At 47.8% G+C, this 13,709-nt stretch overlaps 1 protein-coding gene across 5 annotated transcripts in view; it reads left to right on the forward strand.

Moving 5' to 3' along the window:
- APBA2 (amyloid beta precursor protein binding family A member 2) overlaps positions 1-13,709 on the forward strand; it is a 229,487-nt gene that overhangs the window by 31,571 nt on the left and 184,207 nt on the right. For all 5 annotated transcript variants that reach the window (XM_067030092.1, XM_067030091.1, XM_067030095.1 and 2 more), the window contains one exon: positions 9,234-9,338. The gene's annotated coding sequence lies outside the window, so the exon portion shown is untranslated. Of the gene's footprint in view, positions 1-9,233; positions 9,339-13,709 lie in introns of those variants that run through there.

The raw sequence follows: 13,709 nt of genomic DNA on the forward strand, positions 1-13,709 counted from the left end.
TGTCAGTACATATTGCCCTACCTCTTTAAAAAAAGTCTCAGAGTATTCCAGCCTGTGGACTCTGCCCTAATTTATTTAACCATTGTCCTATTGATGGGCACTTAGGTTGCTTCCAGTTTTTAAAAAGATTGCTGCAGTGAAAATCCCTATACTCGCATCATTTCATATACATGTGACTCCTGGAAATGCCGTTGCTGGGTAAAAGGATATGCGTGTTTTAAATTTTTGGTAGAGAAGGCGGAATTGCTTTTCTGAAAGGCGTCACTGGGAGTCCTTCTAAAGAAATAAATTTTTTTAAAAAGAAAACCAGCAAAGAAGTTATTCACCACCAATAGCTAAATAGAGAGTGGTTCTCCCTCAGGCCATGAACTGTGAAATGCCACAGCCAGGGAGAGGCAGAGGATCTAGGCAAAGGTTGACATGGTTCCTAAGGTTTTCTGTGCTGTCCCCCTCACTCCCCAAAGCAGTCCTGGGGAGAGATGAGATGAACAACAAAAAGCCTGAGAATCTACTAATGCTCCGCAGTTTGGAGAGAGGAACACTGTGTGTGTGGTGGGGTTGGGGATGGATGCTCTTGGAGCCCAGTGACTCTCATTAAAGTCAGGAAAAACCTGTCCTCCTCCAGGGGTGCTGCCCAGGGTCTGTTTGCACTGCATTCTGGGAGAATCCCTTAGCTCCATCTATCAGTTTACCCATCGGCTCCTCAATTATACCCATTCTTACATTCAGCCTTCTGAACATCAACCACCATATTTTTTTTTGAGGGAGTGGTTTATCCCAGAAAGGCAAGGTTTATTCAACATTTGAAAATCAATCAACACAGTTTACCATGTTAATAGAATAAAGGTGACAAAAAACGATCTTCACAATAAATGCAGAAAAAGCATTGGTCAAATTCAGCACCAAGTTTTTTACTTTTATGAATAAAGCTGCTATAAACACACATGTACAGGTTTTATGTGACCATAAGTTTTCGTCTCACTTAGGTAAAAATGAGAAAGGGGATGGCTGGGTCTTATGATAAGTGTTTGTATAACTTTGTAGGAAGCTGCCAACGTGTTTCCCAAAGTGGCTGCATCATTTTGCACCCTCATCAGTACGGTATGAGTTATAGCTTTCGCACTTCCTCATCAGGATTTGGTATCGTCAACGTTTTTTTTTCTTGTTTGTTAGTTTTGTTTTGTTTTTTTAAGCCCTTCTAGTAGAGTAGAGGAATGCTGTTAAGATTCTTTTTTTTTTTTTTTTAAACATCTTTATTGGAGTATAATTGCTTTACGGTGTTATGTTAGTTTCTGCTGTATAACAAAGTGAATCAGCTATATGCATACGTATATCCTCATATCCCCTCCCTCTTGCATCTCCCTCCCACCCTCCTTATCCCACCTCTCTAGGTGGTCCCAAAGCACGGAGCTGATCTCCCTGTGCCATGCAGCTGCTTCCCACTAGCTATCTATTTTACATTTGATAGTGTATATATGTCCATGCCACTCTCTCACTTCGTCGCAGCTTACCCTTCCCCCTCCCTGTGTCCTTAAGTCCAGTCTCTGTGTCTGTGTCTTTATTCCTGTCCTACCCCTAGGTTCATTAGAACCTTTTTTTTTTTTTTTTTTTAGATTCCATATATACATGTTAGCGTATGGTATTTGTTTTTCTCTTTCTGACTTATTTCACTCTGTATGACAGACTCTAGGTCCATCCACCTCACTACAAATAACTCAATTTCATTTCCTTTTATGGCTGAGTAATATTCCATTGTATATATGTGCCACATCTTCTTTATCCATTCATCTTTCGAACCACCGTATTTTTAAAAATTTGGAAGCATAATTATTTCAGCAGTTTTAGGTTTATAGAAAAGTTGAACAGAAAGTTCCCATATGCCCTGTAACCCCCATACCCCCTAATTTCCCCTGTTATTAACATCTTGTGTTAGTATGGTACATTAGTTACCACTGATGAGCCAATATTGATACACTATTATTATTATTATTATTATTAACTAAATTAGGGTTAGGTTCACTGTTTGTGTTGTATATTCTATGGGTCTTGACGAAAGCATAAAGACTCAGACTACCATCCTTTTGTTTTACTAGTTCGTTAGTTGTGTCCTGTTAGCTTCTTCCTGTTTTAAGGACTACCCTGGTAACAGCCTTTGGAGTCTTGGGAAGGGCCAGGGTGCTGAGGTGCTGGCTCTCGTCCGGGAAGCGGTGCTCCTGTGGTGTCCTGGTCCCCCCACCCCGAATTTGGAGCCTGCTCGGGTCTCAGCACCTGTCACCATGTGGCAAGGGACTGTGGGGACTGGAAAGCAGCAGATAAAGCAGGCAGCCTCCCTGGGCTCCTCCTCCTTTTCCCATCTTGAAATTTGTGTCATTTATCTCAGAATGTTCTGGCAAGATGTAGTATTTTAAAGGACTGCCCGGGTGGGTGTGGGTGGAGGGCTGCTGCCGTGGCCCTGCTGTCCCACGATGGATAGCGCGGGGTTCCGGGGTGGGGGAGGCCGCCGTGACCCCACGTGCGCCCCCCCTTGCTTGTGGTGAGCGTGTGAATAGGGAGGGAGGTGGGAGGGGATCTGCGGCGCTTTCAGGATGAGGACCAGCCCCTCTTTTTGTTGGAACAGGCACTGGCCTGGATGTGGTGTCTCAGTTGGAACAGGCTGTCCTCCCGACCCCACGTGGCAGGGGATACCTCCCGTACAGCATCTTTACAGCTGTGGCCGCTCCGAGGGCAGAGCCTGTGACCCCTCCATGCCCCCACGTCCCACAGCCATGGAGCTGGGTGTCCGGGCCACTCCAAGGGTTTGCACCTCGCCCGGCTGGACCTGGCACATGGAGATGTTCATGAGTGAGCTGGGCCCCGACGAGGTGGGGCTGGATGTCCTCAGACCTGGTCGAGGTGGTTGCCCTGTTCACCTGGCAGGTGGCCTGGGCAACCCTTGGTCCCCCTGAGCATCGATCTCTGTGTGTGTCCTGGGGACGGTCCTGTCACTGAGTCACCATTCAGCGGGGTACCACTGAGTACTGCTGTGGGTGGCCCCCACGGAATGTGGCACGTGGGGATGGTGGGGTTTCCGTCCCGTGGGTGAGGGGGGTGGGAGGGCAGGACAAGGCTGCAGCCCGGCCCTGTGAGTGGGGTGCTGAGTGCTCAGCTGTCACCCAGGGCTCGCCGGGGGCAGGCCTGGCATGGCTGAGCCTCGGCACAGAGCCCTGAGGCTGGGGCAGGGTGATGGACGGAGGCCGGAGGGCACAGAGGCCAGGCCTGGAGGCTCTCCCCACCCTTTTGAGGATGTGTGCTCTGCATGTCGGGGGTCTTTGGAGGGGGGGACGCTTGAGGAGAGGAGGATTCGACCTGACTTACGATTTATAATAATATTTTTATAACAGCTTTACTGAGATACAAGTCACATAACATACAATTTACCCATTTGGGGACTTCCCTGACAGTCCAGTGGTGAAGACTTCACCTTCCAATGCAGGGGATTGCGGGTTCGATCCCTGGTTGGGGAGCTAAGGTCCCACATGCCTCAGGGCCAAAAAACCAAAACAGAAGCAGTATTGTAACAAATTCAATAAAGACTTTAAAAATGGTCCACATCAAAAAAATAAAATAAAATAAAAATTCACCCCTTTGAAATACACAGTTCAGTGGTTTTTAACACACTCACAATGTTGTGCAACCATCACCAGCATCTCATCCTGGAACATTACCATCGCCCATACCCATTAGCAGGCATCCCCTGTTTTCCCCTCCCCACCCCAGCCCTAGCTTTGATTTCTTTAAGTGAATGTGTTGTTGAAGAATAACCATCATACGGGCATGTACACTCATCCTGGAGTGAATGTTTGTGTCCCCCCCTCCACCGCCAGTTCATGTGTTGAAATCTAATGCCCAGTGTGGTGATATTAGGAGGTGGGACCTTTGGGGTGATGAGGTCATGAGGGTGGAGCCCTAAGAATGGGATTAGTGCCCTGATAAGAAGAGGTGAGGCAGCTGGCTCCCTCCTCTTCCATCGTGTGAGGACACAGCAAAAGTCAGCCATCTGCAACTCAGACAAGGGCTCTCGCTAGAACCCACCCATGCGGGTACCCCGATCTTGGACGTCCAGCCTCCAGAACTGTGAGAAGTAAATCCCTTTGGATGAGCCACCCCGTCTGTGGTGCTTGGCTATAGTAGCTCGAGCTGATTGAGACTGAGTGTGGCTCCCCTACGTGGTGCTGATCTACCCTGAGAGGGCTGTGTTGGGTGAGGGCTGTAGCAGGAGCCCTGTTAGGAGTGGTTGATGGGGAGGGTGATTGCAGGAAGGGGTTCTAGAGGCGTCTGACGCTCGAGGCAGCACAGACCTGGTGGCTTGGAGGAGGGGAGGGAAAGGAGTCAAGGGGGACCCCAGCTGGGGGCTGAGTTGTCATCAGCCGGACAGGGGGAGGCTGAGTCTCGTGGGGGGAGGGCTTGGCCAGCTCGCATGTGCTGGGCTCCAGGTACCTGTTAGGCACACATTGGAAGTGCTGATGGGTGGATGGTGTGTGGGCTTCCAGAAAGTTCTGTGGGGTTGCATACACACCAGGGAGCCGTCGGCTTAGGGTAGACCCCTGATCTGTGGTCCTGGACCAGGGGTCTTGCACATGCAAGGACAGCCCACCCAGCGACGTGGTAAGCTACCGAAACTGTCACAGAGCTTGGGTGCATGCAGCCTGGGGGCCCCTGCTACCTGCGGTGAGCCTGGCTGCCTGGCCAGAAGGCACAGGCGTGATTTGGGCTCAGGACTTATTTCTAATCTTCACTTGTCTGGGGAGCCCGCCAGGTGTCAGATCCCCTAAACTTCCCCCAAGTTTGTATCCATCAAATTTAGAATATATCATGTAGTATGCAGACATTTTAATCCATGTAGAGGGTCCATTGCACAATTTGTGGCATTTCCATCATTTCATCTCTCTTTGATCATATTGAGGACATTTTTCGGATAGTCAGGGAAGTGTCATTTTGGCATAACACAGAATTACCACATTTTCGAAAGTGGGCAGAGTAGAAAACGATACCTAAAAATGCTTCAATGCGGCCACGTCATCACATTCTGCGTTGAATGCTTCACCTGGGACTTAACTGCAACGTGGAGCGAGTGACTGGCCCTTCCTGAGGCTCTGCTGGCTTCGAGGATGGGCTGAGAAGAGAATCCCTCACCCCGGTAGGCTCAGCACCCCCCGGGTCGATGGGCCTGGACTCTCACCTGGAGGGGAACCGTCCAAGTTGTAGTGTGCAGGGCAGGCGGCTCCCATGTGAGGACCAGGACGACCCTCTGCCCTGGGCTGGGGGGATGGATTGTCCCGATCTTTGTTCCTTATGCCTTGTGGGGCCTTCTGTGTTCTCCGCAGGGGACTGGCCTGCCCCTCCCCTGCCCCACACCACTCGCTGAGGCTCCAGGAACCTTGGAGTCAGTGCTTTCCCAACTTGCCATTTTGGTGCCTTGGACAGTTGGTCCTGATTCTTTTACTCCAAACATGTGACCGGGTGGCCCTGCTGCCTTTGAAGCCTGACATGCCCATTGTCATGTGCATCTGTGGGTGGGGTCCGTGAACCTTCCCAGGGCAGGTGTGCTCAGAGCACACCTGGGCTCCTGGGCACTTCTGGAAGGGCAGGGGTTTTCAGGTGGGATGTGCCCACGGACTTGAGTTTTTGTGAAGGACAGTGGGTCCCCATCCCGCCTTTGTCCTGGACACAGACAGTGGCCACCTGAGACTTCCCCTCATCATAAGGTAGTTCTATGTTTAATTTTTTGAGGACTCTGCATACTGTTTTCCACAGTGGCTGCACTAATTTTATATTCCCACCAACAGTGCACAAGGCTTCCCTTCTCTCCACATCCTCGCCAACACTTGTTATTTCTTGTCTTTTTGATACTAGCCATCCTAATGGGTATGAGATCTCATTGTGGCTTTGATTTACGTTTCCCTGATGATTAGTGATGCTGAGCATCTTTTCATGTGCCTGTTGGCCATTTGTTTGTCTTCTGTCTCAGCTCTTTAGGGACCAGATGGAGAAAGGCCTTGCTGAGTGGACCGGGGTGGGAAAACCTGGGGAGCGGTGTGATTGGACCTTCCCCCAGCTGAGAGTGGTGGCCTGGGGGGTGTGAGCAGGGCTTGGGGCAGGGCGGGGAGGCCTGGCCACAGCCCATAGAAGGCTCTTGGCAAAAAGTGACTCCAGCAGGTTACAAAGGTTGGAGCTGCCTCTGACCCTGGGGCCAGGCCTGACCATGTGAGCTCAGCCATTTTTCTGCTGTCCAGGCATCCAGGGGCCCAGTGCCAGTGGGGGCCTGGTGGAGGTGGGTGTGACACTGCCAGCACCATGTCCCTTCTGGCATTGTCCCTGCGCCAGCCCAGCCCCAGCTTGGCTGTTTCCAGCCGAGCCACCTACCCACACTGGTCACTGTTGGCTCTGAGGTGGTCCAAGGTTCTTAGTTACCAGGAGCAGAGCACTGGTCTTGCCCTGACACGTGGTCACCGTCCTTCACCCCTCTGATGCCAAAATTCGTCTTCTGTGCACCGGTGCCTATTCGAATCTCAGAGACAGAGTTTTGAGTGAAGTGGAAAAGAATAGCTTTACTGCTTTGAGGGACACAGTGAGCTCCCTCAAAGCTGTGTGTCTCAATCTCGGGGGATTTGGTGAGGACTTTTATAGCAGTGGTTCAAGGGTGGGATTGCTGATAAGGATCAGGGTGTGTGCAGGGCCTGCCCTCCTTTAATCTGGCCTCAGATGGTCTCTTGCTGAGCTTCTGTGGTTCTAGAGGTTCTCAAACTGTGACTTTCTCTCTGGAATGAACAGTGCTTCATCTGGTAGTTGATGTCTTCCCTTTGTTGGGGGTTTTAGTTCTGCAGAAGAGCTCAAAGATATTGTTGTGTGTATCCCTTGAGGTGGAACCAGGACCCTGCCCCAAGGCTGCACTATTGTTTCTTGGCTATTCCTCTCTTGTCTCTGCATTCTCTCCCTTCCCTGATTAGCAACTGTTTGACCCTGAGTGTTGGAACTCAGGGAAGGTCATGGAGGCTGGAGTCTGTTCCCTAGAAACAGGGGACACAGAAAGGCTTCCATGCCCAGGAGCCCGACAAGGTCCTGCTCAGTTTCACCCCTATGTTCTTTCTGGGGTTGAGAAACAGAGGTGGAGGGCAGCCACTGGCCCCTGGGAACTGTGCTTTTCACTTCCAGTTAGTTCACAACCGTGGGGATTTATGAGCTGCTGGAGTGATTTGCATTTCCCTGCAAACCCTTTTTCAGGGCACACCATGTGAGTGGCTGGGCACAGGAAGGGAGGCACTGTGTCACCTGCGTCCTGCTGGACGTCACAGCAGATGGAGCCGAGGGCCTGAGCCTGGTGTGCACTGGGGCGGCCCCACTGGTGGCTGTTGAACGGAGGGTGGATGGACCATTGACGGAAGACTCCCTGGTTCCCAGGCAGCCACCCCTACCCCCTGTGGCTGGCCTGTGGAGCAGAAGAATTGCTGAGAAGCTGGCTGCATTTTTAGCCTCAGGGACATGCTGCGCATGGCAGGCTGCAGCCCGTGGCAGGTGATGGGTGGGTGGGTTCAAGGCAGTTTTGCAGCATGGTGAGTGTGCAGCTTCAGGGGCTGGCAGGCACTCAGTGTGATTTCAGTGATCTCAGTGGCATGCTCCATTGCTTCCCGTCCGCCGTAGCTGGTGCCTTTGGCCCCAACCTGATGCTCCATCCTCATCTCTCAGAGTCGCTTCCCCATCTTTGCTGCTTTTTGCATTTATCCTCCCCTTTCCTTAAGGCTGGGATTGAGGCCCATGTCCTCGGCTTGCTAGCTGCAGTGGCATGTGAAGTCTCTGGAAAGCTGTGCCTTTGGCAGGCCAGGAGCCTAGAGGGAGCAGGAGATGTGGCTGGGAATGATTGTGAAAACTGCAGAAACAAGACAGGCTGAGAAGACTGTGGTTACTGCTGGAGTTCAGGGACGCCTCTCCCAGTGGGTTTTGAAGGATGAATAGTAGTTTGTCAGTAAGATTCTAGAGGCGTGAAAAGGGAATGGCTGAAACACTGGCCTGGAAGGTGTGAGACCCCGACTGCATGGGGTCTTGGGGGTGTGACGGGGGTGAGGCTGCAGGGATCGGTAGAACACAGACCCGGGAGCTCATGGTCCAGAGCTGATCACCGCGTGGTGCAGCCCCATGCTTCCAGACCCCATTAGAGTCCCTGGCTGTAGGTGGGGGCAGGCACGGTGTGATTTGGGCCGGGTGTCCTCTGCATGGAGGGTGGAGGGGGTCCGTGATTGAATTTAGGAGGCCTCCAGCTGGGTGGCCTGCTCTGTGGGCAGGAAGCATGGCAGGAGCCCTCCACGTCAGAGCTCAAGGACTCTCTTAAGTTAATGTGGGTCTGTGCCCTCACTGGACAGGCAGGGAGACCAGGCTGCCGGTGCTGGAATGGGGCCTGATCCCCACATCTCAGCGCCCCTGGCATCCTCTGAGATGAGGAAACGGAGCCCCAGGAGGTTCTGGAGCCTTCGCAGGCTGTAAGGGCAGAGCTAGGTCTGAGCCAAGGTCTCTCCGTGGCCCAGCTGTAGGCAGAGATGCAGGTGCCGCCCCTGCCAGGGTGGCTCCCCAACGTGTCAGGGAGCAGACGGTGTCCCTTGCACACGGGGTGGCTTGTGCTGCACACCCGCACATGCACACACTCACCCCTTCTTTGACAAGACTTTGTTTAGTGCATTTTGTAAAATTCCTACCCCCACTGCACCGTGCGCAATGCACACAATTTTAAGATAACCCAGACATCACCAAGCTCTGTATCTTGTGTAGCATGTTGGTTTTTTTTTTGGGAAACAAGTTGGGGATAGAAACTTGAAGAATATGCTTCCTTTCCTGTCAGAGCAAAAGGAACCTGTAGTCTTAAGGCCACGGGGTTTCCTGCATCTTCCTCCAAAAGGGTTAGAGAAATGCATCACCAGGAGACCAGGGCCGGTGGCTGCATCCTGAGTGCCTGCTGGCCTTCAGGAGTAGAGGGAGGGCTCCCCTGAAAACTTGGGGAGACTCATGATCACCTTGCCACTCTTTGATTTTCAAACTGTTGGGTGGCTCTGTGGACCCCAGGAGCTCTGATCACAGAGTCCTGAGCTGCTTTGACGTCAGGCACAGGGAGCTTTATTGAGCCTGTGATCCGGCACCGCATCGGCTCGTACAGCAGCAGCCTGTATGCTCAGCCCGCTGACGCCAGCCTGTGTACTCTTTCATTTCAGTCTCTGGAGCATCCGAGCGTCGCTGCTTCTCGTCGGGGGAGCCGAAGGCCAGGCCAGGACCGATCTGCGGATGGCCCAGGGTCCCCAGGCGCCTGCAGCTTCCCGGTGAGTAGGACCTGTGGGGTCACCACGCTGTCCACCCTGCTTGCCTGGTCATCTGAGCATCTGCGCTCACGGGCTGCCCGGGGGCTGGGGGACAACCGGGAATGCCCCCCCTCATCTTTCTCCAGCAGGAGCTCCAATGCAGCTACACTCACGTTTTTCACCGTTTTCTGTTTTGACAAATCGATGAGGAGAAAGACGAGTTTGGGGCGTCCCCAGAGGACAAGCCACACAGAGCAGACGTAGTTTCCTATCACCCTTCTCCTCTCCTTTCAGACCCACCTTGTCCCCTTCTGCTGCTGGCAAAGCTGCAGTCTGGGTGGCACCGTTGCCCCCTTCCCATTAGGTTGCTGATAGGCCAGGTTGTGATCTTAGGGGAATGCTGGCCTCATAGAATGAGTTAGGAAGTGTTCCTTCCTCTTCTAATTTCTGAAATAGATTATAGAGAATCGGTATCATTTCTTCCTTAAATGTTTGGTACAATTCAGCAGAGAAACCATCTGGGCCTGGTGATTTCTTTTGGGAAAGTTATTAATTATTGATTCGGTTTTTAAGATACATATAGTTATTCTGTTTGTCTATTTCTCCTTGTGTGAGTGAGTTTTGGTAGTACATGTCTTTTAAGGAGTTGATCTGTTTTATCCAAATTATCAAATTTGGGGGCATGGAGTTCTTTGTAGTACTCCTTTATTATTATCCTTTTATTTATTTATTTATTTTTTGCGGTACGCGGGCCTCTCACTGCTGTGGCCTCTCCCGTTGCGGAGCACAGGCTCCGGACACGCAGGTTCAGCGGCCATGGCTCACGGGCCCAGCCGCTCCGAGGCATGTGGGATCTTCCCGGACCGGGGCACGAACCCGTGTCCCCTGCATCGGCAGGCGGACTCTCAACCACTGCGCCACCAGGGAAGCCCTATTATTATCCTTTTAATGGGATATTATTATCCTTTTCTATGGGATCAGTGTTGATGACTCCTCTTTCTCTTTTGGTATTGGTAGTTTGTGTCTTCTTTTTCTTGGCTAGCCTGGTCAGCAAAACAGATTTTGGATTCATTGATTTTCTGTATTTCCTCTTTGTTTTCAATTTAATTGATTTATGCTCTAAGTTTTATTATATTTCTTCTGCTTGTTTTAGGCTTCAGTTTCTCTTCATTTTATTTCCCAAGGTACACGCTTAGGTTATTGATTTGATATCTTTCTTCTTTTCTAATGTATACATTTAATGCTATATATTTCTAAGCCCTGCTTTTGTTAAATACATTGTAGAAATTCTGACAAGTGGTATTTTTGTTTTCATTTAGTTAAAAAAACAAAAAATTTTTCTTTTGACAGTTCCTCGTTGACCCATATGTTGTTTAGAATTATGTTGTTTAATTTCCAGATATTTGAGGATTTCACCCTTTTCCTTTATTGATTTTTAGTTTAATTCCATTCTGGTCTGAGAATGTACTTTGAGTGATTTCAACTGTTAAAAAACTTGTTCAGGTGTGCTTTATGGCCCAAAATGTGTTCTGTCTTGGTGCTATGGTCTGAATGCTTGTGTCCCCCCCAAACCCCACCCCAAATTCATATGTTGAAATTGTAACTCCCAAGGTGATGGTATTAGGAGGTGGGGCCTTTGGAGGGTGACTAGGTCATGAGGGTGGCATGCTCATGAATGGGATTAGTGCCCTTATGAAAGGGACCCTGCAGAGTTCCTCACCCCTTCTGCCATGTGAGGACACAACAGGAAGTCTGAGATCCAGAAAGGGGCCCTCATCTGACCAGACTGGCCCCTGATCTCAGACTTCCAGCCTCCCAAACTGTGAGAAATAAAATTTTGTTGTTTGTATGGCACTGTAGTATTAATATTTTGTTATAGCAACTCATACGGACTAAGGCACTTGGTAACTGTTCCATGCAAGCTTGAGAAGAATGTGTATTTTGCTTTTGTTGGATGGAATATTGTATGCATGTCAGTGAGATCCAGGTGATGGATAGTGATGTCTAGGTGAACCATCCTTGCTGATTTTCTGCCTGCTTGTTCTATCAATTACTGACAGGGGATGTTGACGTTGTCAATTATAATAGTGGATTTGTCCTTCTCTCTTTGCAGTTCTATCAGTTTAGCCTCATATATTTTGATGCTCTGTTAGGTACACAGTCATTTACGATTGCGATCTCATGTTGGAGAATTGAATTACGTATCATGTAATGCCCCCTCTTTATCCCTGACAGTTATCCTTGTTCTAAAGTGTGCTTTGTCTGAAATGAATGTGGGTACCCCAGTTTTCTTTTTTTTTAAATTTTGAAATGAGATTATTGTTTGTTTATTTTTTATTGGAGTATAATTGCTTTACAATGTTATGTTAGTTTCTTCTGTACAATGAAGTGAATCAGCTATACGTATACATCTATCCCCTCCCTGTTGGACCTCCTACCCCCTCATCCCACCCACCCAGGTCATCACAGAGCACAGAGCTGAGCTTCCTGTGTTTCAGGTTCCCACTAGCTACCTATTTTATACATGGTAGTGTATTTATGTCAAACCTAATCTCCCAGTTCATCCCACCCTCCCCTTCCCCCACTGTCCACACGTCCATTCTCTACATCTGCATCTCTATCCCTGCCCTGCAAATAGGTTCATCTGTTGGTACTACAGTTTTCTTTTGATTGGAATTAGCACGGTATATCTTTCTCCATACCTTTACTTTCAACCTAAAAGTGTCTTTATATTTAAAATGGGTTTCTTGTAGACAGCATGTAGTTGGGTCTTGTGTTTTTATCCACTCTGACAAACTCTGTCTTTTAATTGGTGCATTTAGACCATTTACATTTTAAATGATTATTGATGTATTTAGATTGATATCAAACTTCTCTCTTTTAAAATTAATTTTTATTGGAGTATAGTTGATTTACAGTGTTGTGTTAGTTTCTTCTGTACAGCAAAGTGAATCAGTTATACATATACATATACATACATCCACTCTTTTTTAGATTCTATTCCCATATAGGTCATTACAGAGTATTGAGTAGAGTTCCCTGTGCTATACAGTAGCTTCTTATTAGTTGTATATAGTAGTGTGTCAATTCCAATCTCCCAATTTATCCCTCCCCCTACTTCCCCCTTGGTAACCATAAGTTTGTTTTCTGCATCTGTGACTCTATTTCTGTTTTGTAAATAAGTTCATTTGTACCATTTTTTAGATTCCACATATAAGTGGATAGCAAACTTTTCATTCACTGTGTTCTGTTCTTGCCACTTCTTTTTCTCACTTCTCTGGTTTTCATTGACCATATTATAGGAATCAACTATATTTCTCTTAGCTTATCATTTTTAATTCTTTAAAAATTTTTTATTGTTTGACTCAGAGTTTACAATATACATTTTTAAGTAATCTAAAGTCCACCTTCAAATAACACAATACTTCTTCAGATTTAGTGCAAGTACCTTAAAACAGACTATTCCCAGTTCCTCCTTCCCGTCCCTTGGGACACTGCTGTCATTCATTTCCCTTACCCATAAGCTAGAATCATCACAATACATTGTTACTATTAGAGTTTCAAATAAACAGTTGTCTTTTAGATCAAGTAAGAGTAAGAAAAGTATAAGATTTTATTTTACCTTCATTTATTCCTCCTCACACACTCTTTCTTCATATAGATTCAGGTTTCCAACATATAGTGAAGAAGAATCATTTAATATTTCTTTCAGGTTATGTCTGCTGGTGACAGATTCCTTCAGTATTTGTTTGTCTGAGAAAGTATTTATTTCTCCTTCACTTTTGAAAGATAGTTTTGCTGGATATAGAAGTACAGGTTAGTGGAGTTTTTTTTTTTTTTTTTTCTTTTAAAGCTTTGAAGATTTTCATCTACTCCCTTCTTGCTTGTGTAGTTTCTCACAAGAAGTCTGATGTAATTCTTATCTTTGTTCCTTTATAGATAAAATGTTTCCCCACCTGCCTCTAGCTTATTTCTTGATTTTTCTCTTTGTCTTCAGTTTGCTAGTTTGAGTATGATACGCCTAGGTGTAGTTTTTGTCTTTGTTTTTATGTTATTGTAGTATAGGATTTACAGCATTGTGTTAATTTCTACTGTACAGCAAGGTGATTCAGCTATACATGTGTATACATTCTTTTTCATATTCTTTTCCATTATGGTTTATCACAGGATATTGAGTATAGTTCCTTGTGCTATACAGTAGGACCTTGTTGTTTATCCATCCTATATATAATAGTTTGTATCTGCTAATCCCATGTTGTTGTTTTTTAAAGTATTTATTCTGCTTGGTGTTCTTTGAGATTCCTGGATCTGTGGTTTGGTGGTGTCTGTTGTTAATTTTAGAATAAATGTTGGCCATTATTAGCTCAAATATGTTTTCTTCCTCATTATCTC

The sequence above is a fragment of the Kogia breviceps genome, chromosome 3 (genome assembly GCF_026419965.1).
Source record: "Kogia breviceps isolate mKogBre1 chromosome 3, mKogBre1 haplotype 1, whole genome shotgun sequence".
NCBI classification, from domain to species: Eukaryota; Metazoa; Chordata; class Mammalia; order Artiodactyla; family Physeteridae; genus Kogia; species Kogia breviceps.